The sequence below is a fragment of the Podarcis melisellensis genome, assembly GCF_964234715.1.
Source record: "Podarcis melisellensis genome assembly, chromosome: 14".
NCBI lineage: Eukaryota > Metazoa > Chordata > Lepidosauria > Squamata > Lacertidae > Podarcis > Podarcis melisellensis.
Genome location: NC_138546.1, coordinates 30212206 through 30230395, shown reverse-complemented (window position 1 = coordinate 30230395; position 18190 = coordinate 30212206). Strand labels below are relative to the sequence as shown.

The window sequence follows — 18190 nt, the reverse complement described above, 5'->3', positions numbered from 1 at the left end:
TTTCCCATTTCTGCATCTGTTTGTGATTTTTTTTTAAGTGCTTGTGAAAAATCATCAGTATTCAGGCAGGAATTGCTCTTGATAAACATACTTTTTATGCAATTCCCCCATATATACATATTTTTAGCAAAACATCTTTCCCCATTAATACATTTTTGAATGCCATTTTCACTTATATATGCAGTACTTTTTTTCTAAAAAAACTGTTTAGGGGTACTCTCATTTTGACTCAAGAAAATCACCATTTTATAGTTCAAATTGGGAAAAATAAATACAGTAAATGGACAAAAGTACAAAGATTCACAAAATGTTTAGGGGTATGTGTCCCCCTGCACCCCCCAGAAAAAGCACTGCATGTATGCATGCTATCATCATCATCATCATCATCAAAATCATCATCCAAGGATCACAGGGCAGTTTACAGTACAAAAACTCAAAAATACACAGCATAATAAACAAAACAATACCTGCCAGTTTAAATTAGTTTAATTAGCCAAAGTCCTGGGAGAAGAGGAATATTTTTGCCTGGTTTCTACACACTTTATCCTCATATACACATTTTTGTATGCATGGTTTGGTAGGATAACTGCACCGCAAAATTCACCAAACTTTGAAGGAGAACTGCCTTTACATATTGTTTCAGGAAGTGTGACTTACTGAGTGTTGCAGTAAAAGGCAAAGTGAACCAATTTCCTTCTCCCCCAATTCCCTAGTAAAGAGTTAATGCTGTTCAATGTCTTTCTGTGCTCACCCACAACGCAGCTGGCTTTGTAGTTCATGTGGTTTAACAGCAATGAAGGAGAGGTTCGGTCAGCACAAGGGGGTTTAGCATTAAAGAACTTTTGCATATGTTCCTACAAAGTTGTTGGATCTGGGTGTGTGTCTGGTCTGCCGAACACTGACTGTCAAGTTACATTTTAGACTGGAAGAGATATTTGGGAGGAAATGGCTCTTGATTCAGAATACAGCTGATTTTTGTGAGCTGGACAAATTCCTATGCCGAGCGAAGGAATGACAAATTTCAGTGGCATTGCTGCTTTAAGTCTTACTTATGAGTTGTAGACCATATAAAAATAATGGACGTGACTAACTTAGGCCCATTGATTTTAATGGATCTACTCTGAGTTGAAGTAGTTGGGCACACCCTATAGAAATATAATCCAATAATTTGGTGTGTTGATGCTGGCTTGTGGTAAATCTAACCAGCAGCACTCACAAGTGAAAGTTGGGGTAAAAATGAAGGGTTTGAGCCCAAATTCTTGGCACATGCCTTATTTTCAGAGGAAGTGTGCTCCAGACAGCAAGTACCACCTACATTAAAGACCCTACACCAAGTCACAACAAGGTGAATGACAGGAGCATGAGGCATCACCAAGTGGGCATCAGCAAATGATAGCAGTGACCACATGAGGTGTGCAAGGGTGAAATATAGTCTCTCAGGTAACCTGTCCCCAAGTTGTTTAGGGCCTTATATGCCTGTAACAAAACCTTAAACTTGGCCCAGTAGCATATTTGCAGCTAGTGTACTTCCTTTTGCAGAGGAGTTCTGTATTGGTGATTGGTTGTTCTGTTCAGCAGCCTAGCCATTGCCTTTCAGACTATCCACAGCTTGAAGGGCAGCCCCACATATAACACACTGAAGTAATGGTGTCTTGAAGTTCCCAATGCATGGACCAAAGTGGCCAAGATAGAACCCTGTCCAGGAATGGTCAAAGTTGATAAAAGGCATTCCTATTGTGGGAAGAGGGATGCGGGTGGCACTGTGGTCTAAACCACTTGCCGATAGGAAAGTTGATGGTTCGAATCCCCGCAATGGGGTGAGCTCCCGTTGTTTGGTCCCTGCTCCTGCCAACCTAGCAATTTGAAAGCACATCAAAGTGCAAGTAGATAAATGGGTACCACTCTGGCGGGAAGGTAAATGGCATTTCTGTGCACTGCTCTGGTTTCTCCAGAATTGGCTTTGTCATGCTGGCCACATGACCCGGAAAGACAAACATCGGCTCCCTCGGCCAGTAAAGCGAGATGAGCGCCGCAACCCCAGAGTCGTTTGCTACTGGACTTAACTGTCAGGGGTCCTTTACCTTTACCTTTTTATCATGGGAAGAGCAGTAGCACCTGGCCCTATCTGAACTTTGCAGTAAAAGAACTACCAGTCACAGCTACTTCTAAAGAACCATTGGAATTGTAGTTTGTTAAGGGTGCGGAGAGCGACAATTCTCAAACTTGATTGGGAACAGGAAATGGTTTTTAAACAGCTCTGGGAGTTGTAGCTCAGTGAATAAGGGGACTCTTAACAACTCCCAGTCTTCGTTTCAGTCCCTGCCATCTCACAGTCGGACTGGACCAGAAGATGTGGTGGTGGAGCAGTAGCGGTCACCTGACCTCATGACAACTGCATTGTTGCTGTTTACCCTTGGAGGAGGAGGGGAACAATGAGGCGCTGCGGGCGGGGAGTCAGCACAGTGCAGTGGCGTGCAGGAGCACCAGATTGGCTCTGCCACTGCATTTGCACCACTACAACCTCCCCACATCCCTTCTCACTCCTGGTATGCAGCAGTGAGTGACTCAGCTGTTATGCAACCCACTACTGTAGGTCTGGGAATATCCCCTGTCTGAAAACACTAGACAGCTGCTGCCAGTCAGTGTAGACAATATAAAACAAGGGTTTGACTCTGTTTAAGGCAGATTTCTTGATTGCTTTCTTAATGGTAGATATTTGCCACCCTTGAATCCTTGTGGAGGAAGGGCAGAATATAAATTCAAAAAACAAATAAGCAATAAGTAATGCTGTTTCTCTCTCTCTTGTTCCGATTCACCAAATGCCACCCAAGCTGTGACCTCAGAGTTGTCCCTGAGCCATCTAGATCCCCTAGTTGTCTGTGGGAGATGGCAACACAACCCTTGTTCTGAAACAATCAAAGCCTCCCATGAAATGAGCAAACAAATTAAACCCAGATTATGGAAATTACAGAAGCCTTGCTGTTTTATGCAATGCTTATTAGAGATCCAATTATTTTGGGGATAATTTAAGGCTGCCTCTTTCCCTGTTGAACTGGCTCACCTGTTGAAAGCTGATGAGCTCTTGAGATGGATCAGACCCTGCTAATGTACGTTGACAGTAAATTATGAAAACAATAATCGTGGTTCACCGGCCCCCTTTTGTGGAAAACTGTTTATTCTGATTTCAGTGCCAGCTGTCTCAAACTTTAATTTAAGTGCTAGCTCGAGGCGAGACATTTGGAATACTAGTTGAGAGTGTTTTATAGCCCCAGCAATATGTTTTACTAACCTCAAATACTATGGTGATGATGATTTTAATGGGAAGTATAATTTGTGTGCTGGGGTTTTGGGGTGAGCTTTGATTTACCCAGAAATAGGCACATGGTTGGGGGGTGGGGAAATACTTCGTGGTTTCTGACTTAACTAGCTGCCAAATCTGAGATCAAATGAAGGAGTGAGCCACAGGGGGTGGTGGAGGGGGTGGCAGAAGGAGAGCGCTTCAACCTGAAAAGCAAAGGCATAGCAAATCATTTACCACACTACCTAGAGCTTAATGATAGATGGCTGTGCAAGCAGGACAGGTGGCCACGAGGGAGGGGGGAAAGCTGGACGGAGGGGCCATCAAAGCAAAACTTAAACTGGAAAGCCTGAGTAAGTGCTCCAACTCAATACGAGGAACGTGGGAAGTCAGGCCAATGGCCCACCTAAGCTCCATACTGTCTACACTGACTGGCAGAAGCTCTTGTAATACCAGAGGCTGGGGGCATCCACCAAAGCTGAATGTAGGAAAATTCAGGAGAGTGAAAGGAGGCATTTCTTCACATAGAACAGAGCCAAACTCCCAGGAGATATAGTGTTGACTTGAAAATAGCATTAGACTAAATCCACAATGTTTTCTGTTTTTAAGTATTCAATATTGGAGACAATATGCCTTCCAGTACCAGTTACTGTGAATCATAAGTGGGGAAAGCACTGTCATACTCTCCAACATTCCTCACTCCCACCCCCCAACTGACCCTCCTCAACACTCCCCCCATTTTTGTCCCCACCCTTCAGAAGAAGGGTGAGACACAATGGGACACAACACACATGCCCTCCAGAGTCCTGAGTAGACCCCTTAATCCTGATTTTATTTTATTCCTTCGTAGATTTACAAAAAGAAAAACACAAACCAATAAACAAATTTTAGAAAGGGGCAAGATTAGACATGGATGCACAAAGTATTAGAAAAAGGACAAGACTCCTTGTGCTCTGCTCTAGTCCCCTTTTCTTCCTGCCCCTCAGAGTCATCGTGCCACATGGGGCTGGGCCTCAGCAGCAGCAGCAGCAGCAGCTTCTCTTCCTCCTCACCTGCTCTCCAGCAACCACTATGAGCTGCCCAAGATGGAGGTTGGCAGCAGTGGCCATGGAGAGGCAACAGGATGTTCCCTCACAGCCACGGCCACTCCAGGCAAGCACTGGTTCATCCTCCTCCCCAAGCTCAGCACTGGCACTGGCAGGGGAAATAGGGAGATAGGGATATAGGGTTCTCTCCAAAGTAGAATAGGTGGCCACACAAGACTCTTCTGTACCACATCAATGAAAACTATAATTCATATTTTGGGATTTTTTATAGGGTTCAGGTCCATGCTATGATCCATCTATCATACTTAGAAGTTGAGTAGTGGGGTGTCAGCTTCATCAGCCCTGTGTTTGAGTATGCAAGAAGGTGGATCCTTTCTTAAATAATCTTGTTTCACCAGACCAGCCATGAATTGGACTTTGTGGACTCTAGCCATTCTTATTTATGAACACACTGGGTAGAATGTTTGATCACCCCCACCAATACATTTTGAGTTGAAACATCCTGATGGGAACTTGGAGTGGGGGGGAAAACACACTTAAATCAAAACCACACCTCCAAGGCACCCTGAAAAGGCAATTAAAGTCGTTTCCCCAAGTACAGCAATGATAATGTTTCCTAAATGCTCCTAATTTTCAACATCTGTTATGCCTTGTCAGGAGTTCTGCTCCCCCACCCCAAGACAATTTTTAAAGATTTCTGCCAATGTAATTTAATTTAAAGCTTTTAATGTCAACTCAACGGGTCATGCAACTTTCCCCACGTCTGGGTTTGCCGCATGGAGACAAGGCAAGAAGTATGATGAATGCTTTTCGGTGGAGGATTTTTATTCAGAGCAAATTGCAATGGCATCTTGTTTCATTATTTGCAAAGCGTGCTTTGAAAGCATTGCACACTTCCCCTGTTCTCTTACATGTGCACACAGCACCCGATATTTGCAAGCCGTTTTATTGGTCTGGTGAGTTATTTGCAGTTCTCCTGCATTGCAGACAGTAATTCTCAACCAACGGCAATTATTTGCAAAGTGCTATTGTAACTGTTCCTCCGCTGTCTGCGGAACTGTTTGCTAAACAATAAACTCAATCATGCATTCATTTCGGCAAACGTTGCCCTAAGCGAGTGAGCGGACACAACATTGCTCCTCATTTCAGATACGGCCACTGAGAAATGTGCCTTGGTAGCCTTCAAACCAGCGATTAAATCAATGACCACCAAGCGTGCTGAACGTTATTTGAAAACAAAATTTCCACTGCTCACAAGAAACCTGGCTGAAGTGTCTTTCAACTTCCATTCTCCCAAGATTCCTCAGATGTTTCACCTGAGGAGCAACCTCCAAACAGCAAATTTCACTTGAAGCCAAATTTGTAACAATCTTGACTCCCACAGTCTCTCCCTGAGAAATATCTCTGGTCTTATCAAAACCCATTACTGTTATGACACCCAACATAGCTCCACCCTCGAGGCAGCCCATTGGTCATCCCTCAGCTGGCCTGGCTATAAATACACCCAGGTCCACCTGACCCTGGGTTCAGTTTCCTGACACCCAACCTGTGTTTGTTGTCTGCTGAACCTTGGTTACTCATTCAGGCTCCACACACTCTGTGGACAGTATAACAGTTTTATGAAACAAGGTTACTTCCAGCTTCTAAGCACCAGGTTTCTCTTAATCCAGGGGAAGAGAGGGAGACTCATTTTTAATTTTTTTTTTTTGTGGTGGTTTGTGTGGATGTCATCCCACTTTAATATCATATGTGGAACTTTGATGACTCATTCAGGCCTTCCCTACTGGAATTGGGGAACCCTGTTACAGACCTGTGCTTTAGAGCCCTGACAGCTTGTTGTAGATACACTGGTGGAGGAAGAGGAGTGTGGAGGGAGCGCACCACCCCCAGCAGCGTGATCCTGGTGGGGTGCCATCGTGGTTGCTCCCCCACCTGTGCTGGGCACCATGCCCCCACAGGCGGTGTGCCATGCCCCAGTGGGCAGCACACCACGCCCCCAGGACACTCACCAGCCCTGCCCCTGCCTGCTCCCTGCCCCCCGGTGCCAGAGCATGAAGCTCCACCACTGTGTAGATATCCTTGTCTGATGTCATCAATGCATTTGTAGAGCACAAATCTGAAGTCAAGACTGAGTAGAAAATACTCTCTGTTTCCCACAACTTACTACATCATCCTCCGCTCTGCCTCACTTTTAGCTTGGAATATCTCTGAAATTGGTTGCCATCAATGGACTGCTAAGTTGGAGACAGCTTCAGCTACTCCTGATTTCAGTTCTCCCTAGAAGAGGGCAAGGGCCATAGCTCAGTGGTAGAGCATCTGCTAGGCATGCAGAATGTTTCCAATTCAATCCCCTTGCCTGACTCCCTGACTGACACCCTTGAGAGCTGCTGCCAGTCAGAGTAGGCATTTTTGAGCTAGTTGGCCTGACATAGGCAGCTTCCTATGTTTCTGCACTCAGAGAGGGGTAACCATCACTAGGCAAGGAATCCAAATAAAGCTGGCAATGTCACAATGTTATATAGTACAATCATGTATGGTGCAATCATTCTTGGATTAATGTGTGTGTTTCTGGTTGCCATGTCTTAACAAGGATATTGTAGAGCTAGGGAAGGCCTGCATCTCAATGGCAGAGCATCTGCTTTGCATTCAGAAGGTCCTAGGTTCAATCCCCAGCATCTCCAGGTAAGACTGGAAGAGATGCCTGTCTGAAATTCTGATCTAGATGGACTCATGTTTCAGCTCAGTATCTAAGGCAGCTTCTTACATTCCTGGAAGAGAGTCACCCCAATTTGCCGTATGACTAGCTTGCCCTCTATTTTGGCTTTCGTGCGGACTGGCCTTGACACTCTCCCCAGCTACCAGTCCTTATTCATCCAGGATTTTTGCTTCAGCTCCTGCATCCCCAGCATGGAGAGAGAGAGAGAGAGAGAGAGAGAGAGAGAGAGAGAGAGAGAGAGAGAGAGAGAGAGAGAGAGAGAGACTTTGTGGGGCCATTGTGTGTGTCAGCACAGAGGTGGCCCATCTTCTGATGTGGTGACAGGGAATGAAGCTGTGAACCTTTCAGCATCAACCACGCCTGACATCCCTGACCAGCACAGGCTACCAAGGAGAGTCTCCCCCCGCCCCAGACACCTCTTCAACCCGGCAGTCCCTCTCCACTAAAAGAACTCAAAGGTCAATTTTCAATGAAGTTCTTACTTACTTGAATCAATGTCGCCTTGATTCTTTGTGAAGGGTGCAGCAGGCATAAAATGTGATATTGATTCTCGAGATGCAGAGCGTTCCTTTGTTCCTGGCTGTTTCAAAAAATGCAAAGTATTTCTTTCATCCCACTGCAGAGCATGTCACCTTAAACAAACTTGAGGTCAGCACCCTTTCCTGCCATTTCATGTTGGCTTGCACTGGCTCCTTCTCAGCCCTCCCTCTTTTTTTTATATATCAACTCTCTTCTCGCTTATATCTTCCTCTCCTCATTTTTAAAAAGACAGACTCCCTTCCTCTTATCTTCTATTCTAATTTCTGTATTGCCCTCCGCCTCTTGATCTCTGGAGTACTCTTTGGATTCTGATCTAATTTATCATATCCACGATGCTGTGACTCTTACCCATCCTTTGACACAGAAACTCTTTCCCACCTGATTCCCTGTTGAGTTTTAACCATTTATTGCCAGCCTCTCCACAAAATCTGCTTAACAGTAAACCCAGAAAACACCCCCCCCCCACTGCAATAGGACCTCTTTGCACAGTTTTTCATGTAAGGTTCTCAGTTTTGTTTCTCCAGGTGAAAAGGCTTGGAGACAAGGCATCGAAAGAACCATCTTTACCCATGTGAAATTGCCCACACCTTAAATCAGCATCAGAGGCTCTGCTGGAGAGTCCACAGTCTTCAGAGGGGAGACAGGAGGCAACCATTGACAGGGCCTTTTCAGTGGTAGCACTACTTTTTCTTAGAGCTCAGTCATCAGGAAGGGCTGCAGAGCCTTTGCCAGTCAAATCAAATCAAATACCCTTATTGGCATCACAGTATAAAACATTTCAGGTCACCGGGATATCCTTTGCCAGTCAGTGTTGATAATACTGAGTTAGATGGACCAATGGTCTGACTGGTATATGGCAGATTCCCATGTTTCTGATCTGATAGGCTCCTTCTAGTCTAATGTACAGGTCAGAACTTAGGTCACATTTGCACCATACATTTAAAACACTCTCGTACCAATTTAAAAGTCATAATAGCTGTCAGGATAGGACAGGAGACTACTCTCTGCACTTTCCAAAAGCAGTTGAATACATATTTGTTCTGCTAGGCATTCCTAGCTGGATAAAAAAAGGTTCTTCACCATGAATGTCCTCTTGTTAGGCCCTTAGTCTTGTGTTTTTAACTGCTTTTAATTATCTGAAATGGCAATCGCGTTGAGATGGTGGTTTAGAAAACAATTAATAAATCAATGGTAACAACAACAACAACAGTAATGGACCCAACCAATTCTGGTTTAGTCTCCATTCACCTTTCTGCCGAGTTATGCAAGGGGTGGAAATGTGACCAAAGGAGCAGGGCTGGATCAAGAAATTTTGCTGCCTGAAGCAAATGATGAAATGATGCCCTGCCATTCCCCATACAGAAGTGGACTGGACTGGCAGTTGCATCAGCACTGTGGTGGGATAGCCTTTTTTACAACCCCTGAGGGCAGGAGGCTGACTTAGTACATTCAGGGCAGGACACACAGCACGTTTAACTCTTTCCTCCAAAATCTTGTTGCTGCTCCTTGTCACCCACCATCTTCCACTTGAGGCAGCTGTCTCATTCTGCCTCCTTGCTGAGGATGGGGAAGGAAGTCAGCAGACAGTGCCAGACCCTGGACCGGTTGCAGTGGCGTAGCATGGGGGGTGCAGGGGGGGGGGCCGGCCGCACCGGGCGCAACACCTGGGGGTTAGGGTTAGGGGGTGCAAATCCATGGGTTAGGGGGCGCAAATTCACGGGTTAGGGGGCGCAAATTACTTGCCTTGCCCCGGGTGCTGACAACCCACGCTACGCCACTGTAAGTAGGAAAGCAGTCAGGTGGGGAACTGGCTGAAGGCAGACTGAGGTTATTATGGGAAGTGCAGCAGCCTGCACCAAATGGACTGATGCACCCTTTCCTACTTAGCAACTTAGGGTTGTTTTTTTTGCTCGGTGGTTTATATAAGGTTAACATAGTAGGAAAAATAAAATAATAAAAATGGATATTTTATATATAGTGGAATTGGGTAGTTAAGGAAAGGGTACAGTTTGCTTGCTACCCCAGGCTTGAAAATTTTTCTTACATACTCCAGCACGAAGAGTATTAAAGCAGAATGTAGTGGAAATGCAATATATGGCAATGAATGTCTCCCAACCAGCAATTTAGCACTGAAGCTGAGGGCAAGCTGCCTGTGCACCGACTTTTAATACCCAGACGATTTGTGGCTGCGCACAGTTCCTGCCTTAGGCCAGAGTTGTGCTGGTCTTCTAATGGGTCTAGTTTGTTTGACTGTCAGAATCGCAGAGGAATGGGGAGCAGAGAGAGGCCCTCATCTTGCAAGCGGTAGAGATAATTAGAAGGTCTGTCACGGGGAGAAGGGGGCCGGAGCGCTTCATGGGCTGTCAAAGGGCGGCACTGGCTTGGGAGAATGTGGAAGAATCTAGGGCACGCAACTGCGGTGTCTTACGCTTTTGCATTTGTGAGTTGTGCGTTACCTACACAAGTCACTGGCTCGCGTCCCTATGGTTTCGGGAGAGGGCACGGCCACAGAGACCAGGGCAGTGTCCAGCTGCTGCCCCTGGACAACAGCTAAGAGGGGGTGGAAGGGGTGATGCATGAATCTGCTGCCATGGATGAGCATTAGGCAAAGAGTGGGGGACCACCTCGCTTGCCCAGGGTGGTTTCTGCAATGCCTCAAAGATTTGTGCTTTGTTTGATCTTCAGCCTGTGCCAGCCTGATTATAAGTCACTTCCGTGGTAGATAACATGCATAAGAGAATGACATGAGCCTATGAGTCATAGGAACACAGGAATCTGCCTTATACTGAGTCAGACCTTTGGTCCATCTAGCTCAGTACTGTCTACACCAACTGGCAGCATCTCGCCAGGATTTTAGGCAGGAGTCTTTCTCAGCCCTACCAGGAGACGCCAGGAATTGAACCTGCAACCTTTTGTAAGCAAAATGGATGCTCTATCACTACGCTATGACATTTAATATATATATATATATATATATATATATATATATATATATATATATATATATATATATATATGCAGGTTTTGGTGTCCTCGGGTGTCTTCCCGTGTAAAAGTTGGGGTGTCTAGGCGACGTTTCGACGAGGTCTCACTCGTCATCTTCAGGCTGGTGCTTTCGGCTTCTTGTTACTGGAACAGAGCAGGATCTCAGTGTTTGAGTTCCTATAAATACTGTTGAGGGGGTGTGGTGTATAGCCTCCAATGTTCTGGGCAGAGAGGAAGTTCCCAGGCTAGTGTGCCTTTTCTTCTTTTGTTCCTTAATTACTTGAGGGATATCTTGAGTGATTTCTTGAGTGATATCCTGAGTACCACTTAGGTGGGTCATTAGGTGTGGATTAGTTGCTAAAGTCTTTGTGTCTTGACCTCTTGAACTTTGTGAAGAGTTTTTCTGAGAAGATGGCTGTACTGCACTTAGTAAAAATCCAGTTGGAAAACCAAGGGGTCTATGAAACACCCTGCAAAGTCTGCCCAGCCACGTACATTGGACAAACAAACAGACGAATAAATGCACGTATCGCAGAACACAAGAATGCCGTCAAAAAAGAAGAAAAAACTTCCTCTCTTTTCCAACACATGAAAGAAACAGGACACGAAATTAATTTTGCAGATTCCAAATTGCTCTTTAACATGGAACATCACCACAAGAGAATAATCATGGAAGCCATCGAGATAGAGAAACACCCTCACAACATGAACAAGCGTGACGACACATCCCGCTTGCCAGACATCTGGAAATTAGCCCTCCCCAGAAAAACTGACACCAGATCCAGAGGCACACAGAACGCCATCACCAATCAACCACACCAGACCCAAACCCAGACCCTCTCCACAGATAAATTACAGACACCATCCAGTAGCCAAACCATGGTGGCACCTCCGGATGCTGCACCCCCCTGCAATCCCTACACAGATCTGGCTGACACAGGCCACAAAACCACAGCTCGCCCCTATACACGAAGCCAAGCCAGAGCACAACTAAGTGCAGTACAGCCATCTTCTCAGAAAAACTCTTCACAAAGTTCAAGAGGTCAAGACACAAAGACTTTAGCAACTAATCCACACCTAATGACCCACCTAAGTGGTACTCAGGATATCACTCAAGAAATCACTCAAGATATCCCTCAAGTAATTAAGGAACAAAAGAAGAAAAGGCACACTAGCCTGGGAACTTCCTCTCTGCCCAGAACATTGGAGGCTATACACCACACCCCCTCAACAGTATTTATAGGAACTCAAACACTGAGATCCTGCTCTGTTCCAGTAACAAGAAGCCGAAAGCACCAGCCTGAAGATGACGAGTGAGACCTCGTCGAAACGTCGCCTAGACACCCCAACTTTTACACGGGAAGACACCCGAGGACACCAAAACCTGCATTCCTGTACCCGTGAAAATCTACGAAAACAAATATATATATATATATATATATATAAAACGTACCTATTACAAGCAAATCTCTAAAGCAATTTCTGAACATTGGCTTACCAGTGTCTGTTTTGTGAATGACCACTGCTATGCATTTAATTATAGCTGTACTTTTTACATTTTGTTTCATTAAATTTTTTACTGTCTCGCCCCACCTCTCACACACACATATATATATAATTCATAAAATCTATACACTATTTGATGGTTTTTTTTTTAAAAAAAACCTATTTAAAACGTTAAAAAAAATTAAATCAGCAATCAAATTAAAACACACTTCAACATTCTGCATATCTGGGCAGGCTTGCCTGACTGTATATTTATTTATTATATATTTATATACATGGAACTCAATAAATAGGGTTGCCATATTTCAAAAAAATGACAATCAGGACACAAAAGTTGCTGAGCTTTTTTGGCAAAGTTGCTGAGCTTTTTTGTTTTGTTTTGCCAAATTCTACACTTCTGACATAGTTGCTATACGTCCGGATTTTCCCGGACATTATATGGCAGTTCCGGACACTGTTTCCCACAGACAAATCCTAGCTATGTCCAGGAAATTCCTCTGATGAAGTGCACTGTAGTCTATGAAATATATTACAATTATGAATTTGTTAATCTTTAAGGTGCAACAACACTCTGTCATTTTGATTCAAGTCATGTAATTATATCAGATTTTTTTAAAAAAAATGTGATTTCACTTTTATTAAGTTCGTAAGTTCTGCTGGTTTCTGGAAGTCTGCTCTAAGCATGACTTAGGACCCAACAAAGTGGTACTCGGAGTACAACTCTCAGTGGCCCATTGAAATGATCAGACCTAAGTTAGTTATATATGTTAATTTCAATGGGTCTACTCTGAGCAGGACTAACACTGGATACAATCCAGCATCTGGATCCAAACCCTATACTTTTGCAAGATGCACAAAAATCTGCTTTCCTTTTAAAATATATATATATATACACACAGAGAGAGAAAACTGCTTCTGCCATGATCAATTGCAATGCTGCCTTACAAGCTGACCATTCACTTGTCAGATCTAGGATCATGGTTTGTTGATGCTGTAATTGATTTTTTTTAAAAAAGAAATAAAATACATGGCTCATATTAACGGATAAAATATAGCCTCCGCATGAGAAAACATTACCTTGAAATATTAGCAGTATAATATGTTAATTTTGATGGGAGGATGTGACTTCTGATATATATGGGGAGATGGAAATTTCCCTGCACATTTCCTGGCACTTCCTGTGTCAACATAATTCTTAGGAACTTGCCTGCACTATTTTGTGATGACTTATATGATGATGTATAACAGCTTAAGAGGGTTTAAAATGCAGTATTTTGACTAATGCAGTTTGGTAAATAGCTCACAAGACAATTTTTTCACCACCTTCTTAGTTTTATGAGACAGTCCTGCTAGTCTCCAGTATTGATAATAGCAATTGCATAGTAAAAAAAATCAGAAACATTCAGGAATGTTGGCAAGGATCTGCATAAACTCATATAGCCATATGAAATGTTATTAGCAAATATAATTATCTTTATGGATACAGTTTGTTCGTGGTCTCCCCATCTGTGTAAAAAAAGTGATTGTAAGATCCTGAGGGCAGAGACCTAGCTGTGCACACACACACAAACACACACACACACTTTTTTCTTTCTTACTGCACAAAACACTATGTGCATAGATAGACCTATATTCATGGTCATCATAGGTTCTAAACAAGCTCATATTATCTGGAGGGTTAATAGGGTTTACATTCTTTTTTATACTTCAGCATTTTAAAATTAATTTTTTTGCCCACTGAATTTCCATGAAGACATGCCAAATTTCTGTTAAAGGTTAAGGTGTCCCCCCCCAAATATGGCAAATAACGAAAAAGGAGGTGATATGCAACTAAACCAACTTAAGATACCATCCCCCCAAAAAACAAACAATAAACCATAAATAAACCAGAGGCATTTAAAAAATCATATCATAAATATTCCCACCCTCTATCCAGCACCAAAAGAGGGTTTCCCCCCTTTGAGCAAAAGTTTGTGCATGTGTGTACGGACACTTTATATTCTGAAAACTTTTTGTCAGAACTCCTTGAGAATGTTGAGGTGTATAATATTAAAGCTGTATTTACCGAGTTGAAATAAAGAGTGGGGTGCTGATAATGCCAAGGTTGCAGATTTGATTCTTGTTTGGGACAGCTGTATAATACATGCATTGCAAGGGGGTTGGACTAGAGGATCCTCAGGGTCTACAATTCTGTGATTCTATTTCTTTAGGTCAAAATATGAGACCACAGTGCGCACACAGACACATACACACACATGCCAGGGTGGCTATGTTCTGCCTCCATTGAATGTCAGATGCAGTTGCTGGCAGTCACAAGTGGCGATAGTGCTGCCCTTGCACTCATGGCCTGCTTACGGGCTTTGCAATGCCATCTGACTGACCACAGGAAGCACGAGATGCTGGACAACAAGGCAGCAGATAGTGAGCTCCAGCTTTATGGAGGCATTTGGAGCTGATTGGTTCAGTATATCACCTGGCCAGGTGTGTGGTGCAACTTGTAAATTCTGGCTGGGTGGAGCTTCTGGTCAGTGCAGCCCAGCGCACGCCTCCTTTATCTGACCAAGCTGGACTATTCAGATGTTACACTCAGTCCAGGTTCAAGCTGTCTCAATAGCGGTACAAGTATTTGTGTGAAAGAGTGTACACTTGTTTATTTGTACAGTTCTGCACACAGATTGTACACTGATTGAACATCACATATGAATCACTGTCTGAATGTAGAACTCAACTATTTGTGTGCATAGTTACAGATCATGTACTTGTTGAATGTAATGTGTGAACATCTCTACTAACACAGGGGGAGATGCAGAGAGCTGCTTATCAAAGCTCTTCATTCAAGATTCTTGAAGTCTTCTTACAGTATCCATACATTCCCCAGGTGTGTTGTGTTATGTTATGTTATGTTATGTTGTTATGTTGTTATGTTATGTTATGTTATGTTGTTATGATGTTATGTTATGTTATGTTGTTATGTTATGTTATGTTATGTTGTATTGTGTTGTGTTGTGTTGTGTTGTGTTGTTGTTATGTTTTATGTTATGTGATATATATATATATATATATATATATATATATATATGGAAGTAAGTTTTCTCATACAAACTTGAAATGGTCCCTTTAAAAAGGAATGTTTCTACACCCTTTAAAAATAGGGGCAGGCAATAACACAAGCTAGTACATAACCAAAATTTAGCTCTTCTTAATTTAGCTCAGTCTCATCTGTAAAGTTTTAATGGTAAGAGCAGTTATCTAGATGCGACATTGCTGAGAGATACTAGTCGGTGTCAAGTCTGAGTATGAAAAGCCTGAACACTCTGCACACTTTTTGAATCTGGTCCCGTTCACTCCCGCGATGACGTCACCACCGGAGGTCTGCCCACAGCAGAAGAGGCGGATTTGGTAACAGTGTGCACACCTTAGTTTAAAGATGAATTTGCATCGTCTTGTGCATTCCAATCACTGTGAAGCTGAAAACAAAACAAAACACTGCTTTTCTTCTACTTCTTCAAAAAGAAACAGGACACACACACTACTGAGAACTTCTTTTGGACATGGGTTAAAAATACAGCACCGGAAACACAGTGAGTGCATCTTAAATTAAGTGTGAACATACCATTAGTCTCTTGAAACAGAGTTTTCTGCCACAACTTTGTTGTGGCATAAGCATCTGTGGCTCCAAGGCCACTTTGCCAGATGCATGAAGTGAAATCTCAGCTGGCAGGGATATAAGGGTGGGGAGTGAGGCAGGAGCTCAACGGCAACCGGATGCAAACATTAGCAGCCAGTGACAGTTAGCGCATCAGTGTATGTTAAATAGGTACACCTATGAGTGATAAGTGATGGGAGGATGTCTCTTAAATCCACTGTTGAAACTGAGAGGGCCTACGAGTGAGTGCGTTTAGTTGGACTGTACTTTCAGCACCATTGTGCATGTTTTATTAAGTTCACTGGTAGTGAATCTCTCAAACATCATGAAATCTACTTTTTTTTCTAGCATGAAAGGAAGGAAGAAGGAAGAAGGGAGGAGGAAGGAAGGAAGGAAGGAACTAGTGAAGTTATTTCATCCTTTAATGGCCTTCTCAGATGCTCCTGTTTAAGCCAGGGAATGGTCGGAAGTAACATGGCACCCTTAACAGAACAGAAACGAGAGAGCAGGACTGTGTACATCAAGAGGTAACTGTACAGAACCCCACTCTATGCTAGGCCCCTGCAATCAAAATTCATTGGGGTCATTTTGGGCTTTGATAGTCAAATACAGCCAGAGGGTGTGGGTCTGAAACTCTAGCTGAACAAGTAGTCCACCCCCTCTCTCTTGAGAGAGCCATTCCCTGTCCAGCTATGGCCAGTCTCATTTGTCTCCTGCACTGTCATTCACAAATCCACTCTGTGAATCTCTTTAAATGTAAAGCAGCTGCTGCGTGCGGCAGGGCTGGCTTAGGATCTCTCAACAGACAGCGGCTCAAAAGCCGGCCCTGAATGCTGTCCATCCCATAATGCTCCTCATTTGGAAACAATTAAACCCTCCATTGGAGATCTTCTCAAAAGGACCCCATTCCATGAGCCCTCTAATCTGCTGAAAAACCCCGTCCTGTTTTTCCCTCCCTCCCTCCCTCTTCCACCCCCAGCCTTTGCTTTTGGTCAGGGAATAGTCACCGTCTCCTTTAAGAACATCTGAGAGCTGGCAGCTGCTTGGCAGACAGTAACCATATCCGTGGTGGGGGAATTTGCCATCTTAATTTTATTTATTTTGCTGCACTCATCCGTACGGCTCAGAGAAAGCCAAGCCAGAAAGAAAGAAAAAAGCAAAGAGAAAGCAGGCCGGCCTTTGCTCACACGCGGGGCGTTCCTACACAAGTCCACATTTCCTTGGGCTCTCTCCCCGGATCACGGGGGTCTTGTTCATTTTACACATGTTTGCCATCAAGTGCAAGGCCTCAGTATCGCCGCGTCTCAAGTGATATGATGAACTTGAGATTAATCTCTTCTAAGGAGAAGCATCTGGCTCTGAGCTAATAAAATCTCAATTTGTAACAGGGCAGGGGAGCTCACAATCAGAGAGGCCTCACTCCATCGCTTTGAGACCCGAATTGGCGCGAGGAGCTGAATCTTCCTTCTTGCCTCCCTAGGCCACAGCCTTCGCTTCCTCGAAAGCCTTGCGGGTTTCTTTGGAATGCCACCCTTCCCACTGTTAATCACATTGCAAAGCGCTGAATCCTGCTGGTCCAAAGCCTTTCCTCCCTGTCCCCCCCCCCAACCAAACGGTTTGTTAGCCAGATGTGGCAGACCCCTTGCTGGGACGTTAAACTGGCAACACTCTTGATCCAGGCAGACAGACACTCAATCGGCAGCTTCTGGAAAACTTCCCTCTACACTGGGAGGCTTCTGACACAAACCAGCTGAAGACATTGCAATACCAGAAAGTGCGGCGGCTTGACTGTGTGACAGATTGGCAACGCATAACGCTGACTCGGAGTCCTTCACGGAGGGAGGAGAGAAGGAGAGGGAGGATTGCAAAACTGCTCATTCACTGTCCAGGCGTTGAGCCACTAATCACAGTTTACATTAGGCAATTGGATACTATTTCACTACAGAATGTATCTGCTTACTGGTTCCCTCACCTTCCTGAAGCATGCATGTGTGAATTAGTGCATGGGCGGATGAGGGGCCTGGGACTGGCTAAAGGGCAGCACTGGGCCATCTTTACCTGGGGGTGCAAGGGGTGTGAGGCACCCGGGTGCCAAATTATGGGTGGCGCCAGGCGCCTACCGCTGAAGCCACCTAAGTTCTTAACTATCTAAAGGTAAAGGTAAAGGGACCATTAGGTACAGTCGTGGCCGACTCTGGGATTGCAGTGCTCATCTCGCTTTATTGCCTGAGGGAGCCGGCGTACAGCTTCCGGGTCATGTGGCCAGCATGGCTAAGCCGCTTTTGGCGAACCAGAGCAGCGCACAGAAACACCGTTTACCTTCCCACCTATTTATCTACTTGCACTTTGATGTGCTTTTGAACTGCTAGGTTGGCAGGAGCAGGGACCGAGCAACAGGAGCTCACCCTGTCGCAGGGATTCGAACCGCTGACCTTCTGATCGGCAAGTCCTAG

General features: G+C 44.3%; 1 long non-coding RNA gene across 3 annotated transcripts in view; it reads left to right on the top strand.

The window, feature by feature from the left end:
• Positions 1-15336, top strand: part of LOC309356935 — a 194065-nt gene extending 178729 nt beyond the window's left edge. For all 3 annotated transcript variants that reach the window (XR_014162916.1, XR_014162917.1, XR_014162918.1), the window contains one exon: positions 15319-15336. This is a non-coding gene — a long non-coding RNA (uncharacterized lncRNA). The remainder of the gene's footprint in view (positions 1-15318) is intronic.
• The last annotated feature ends 2854 nt before the right edge of the window (positions 15337-18190 follow it).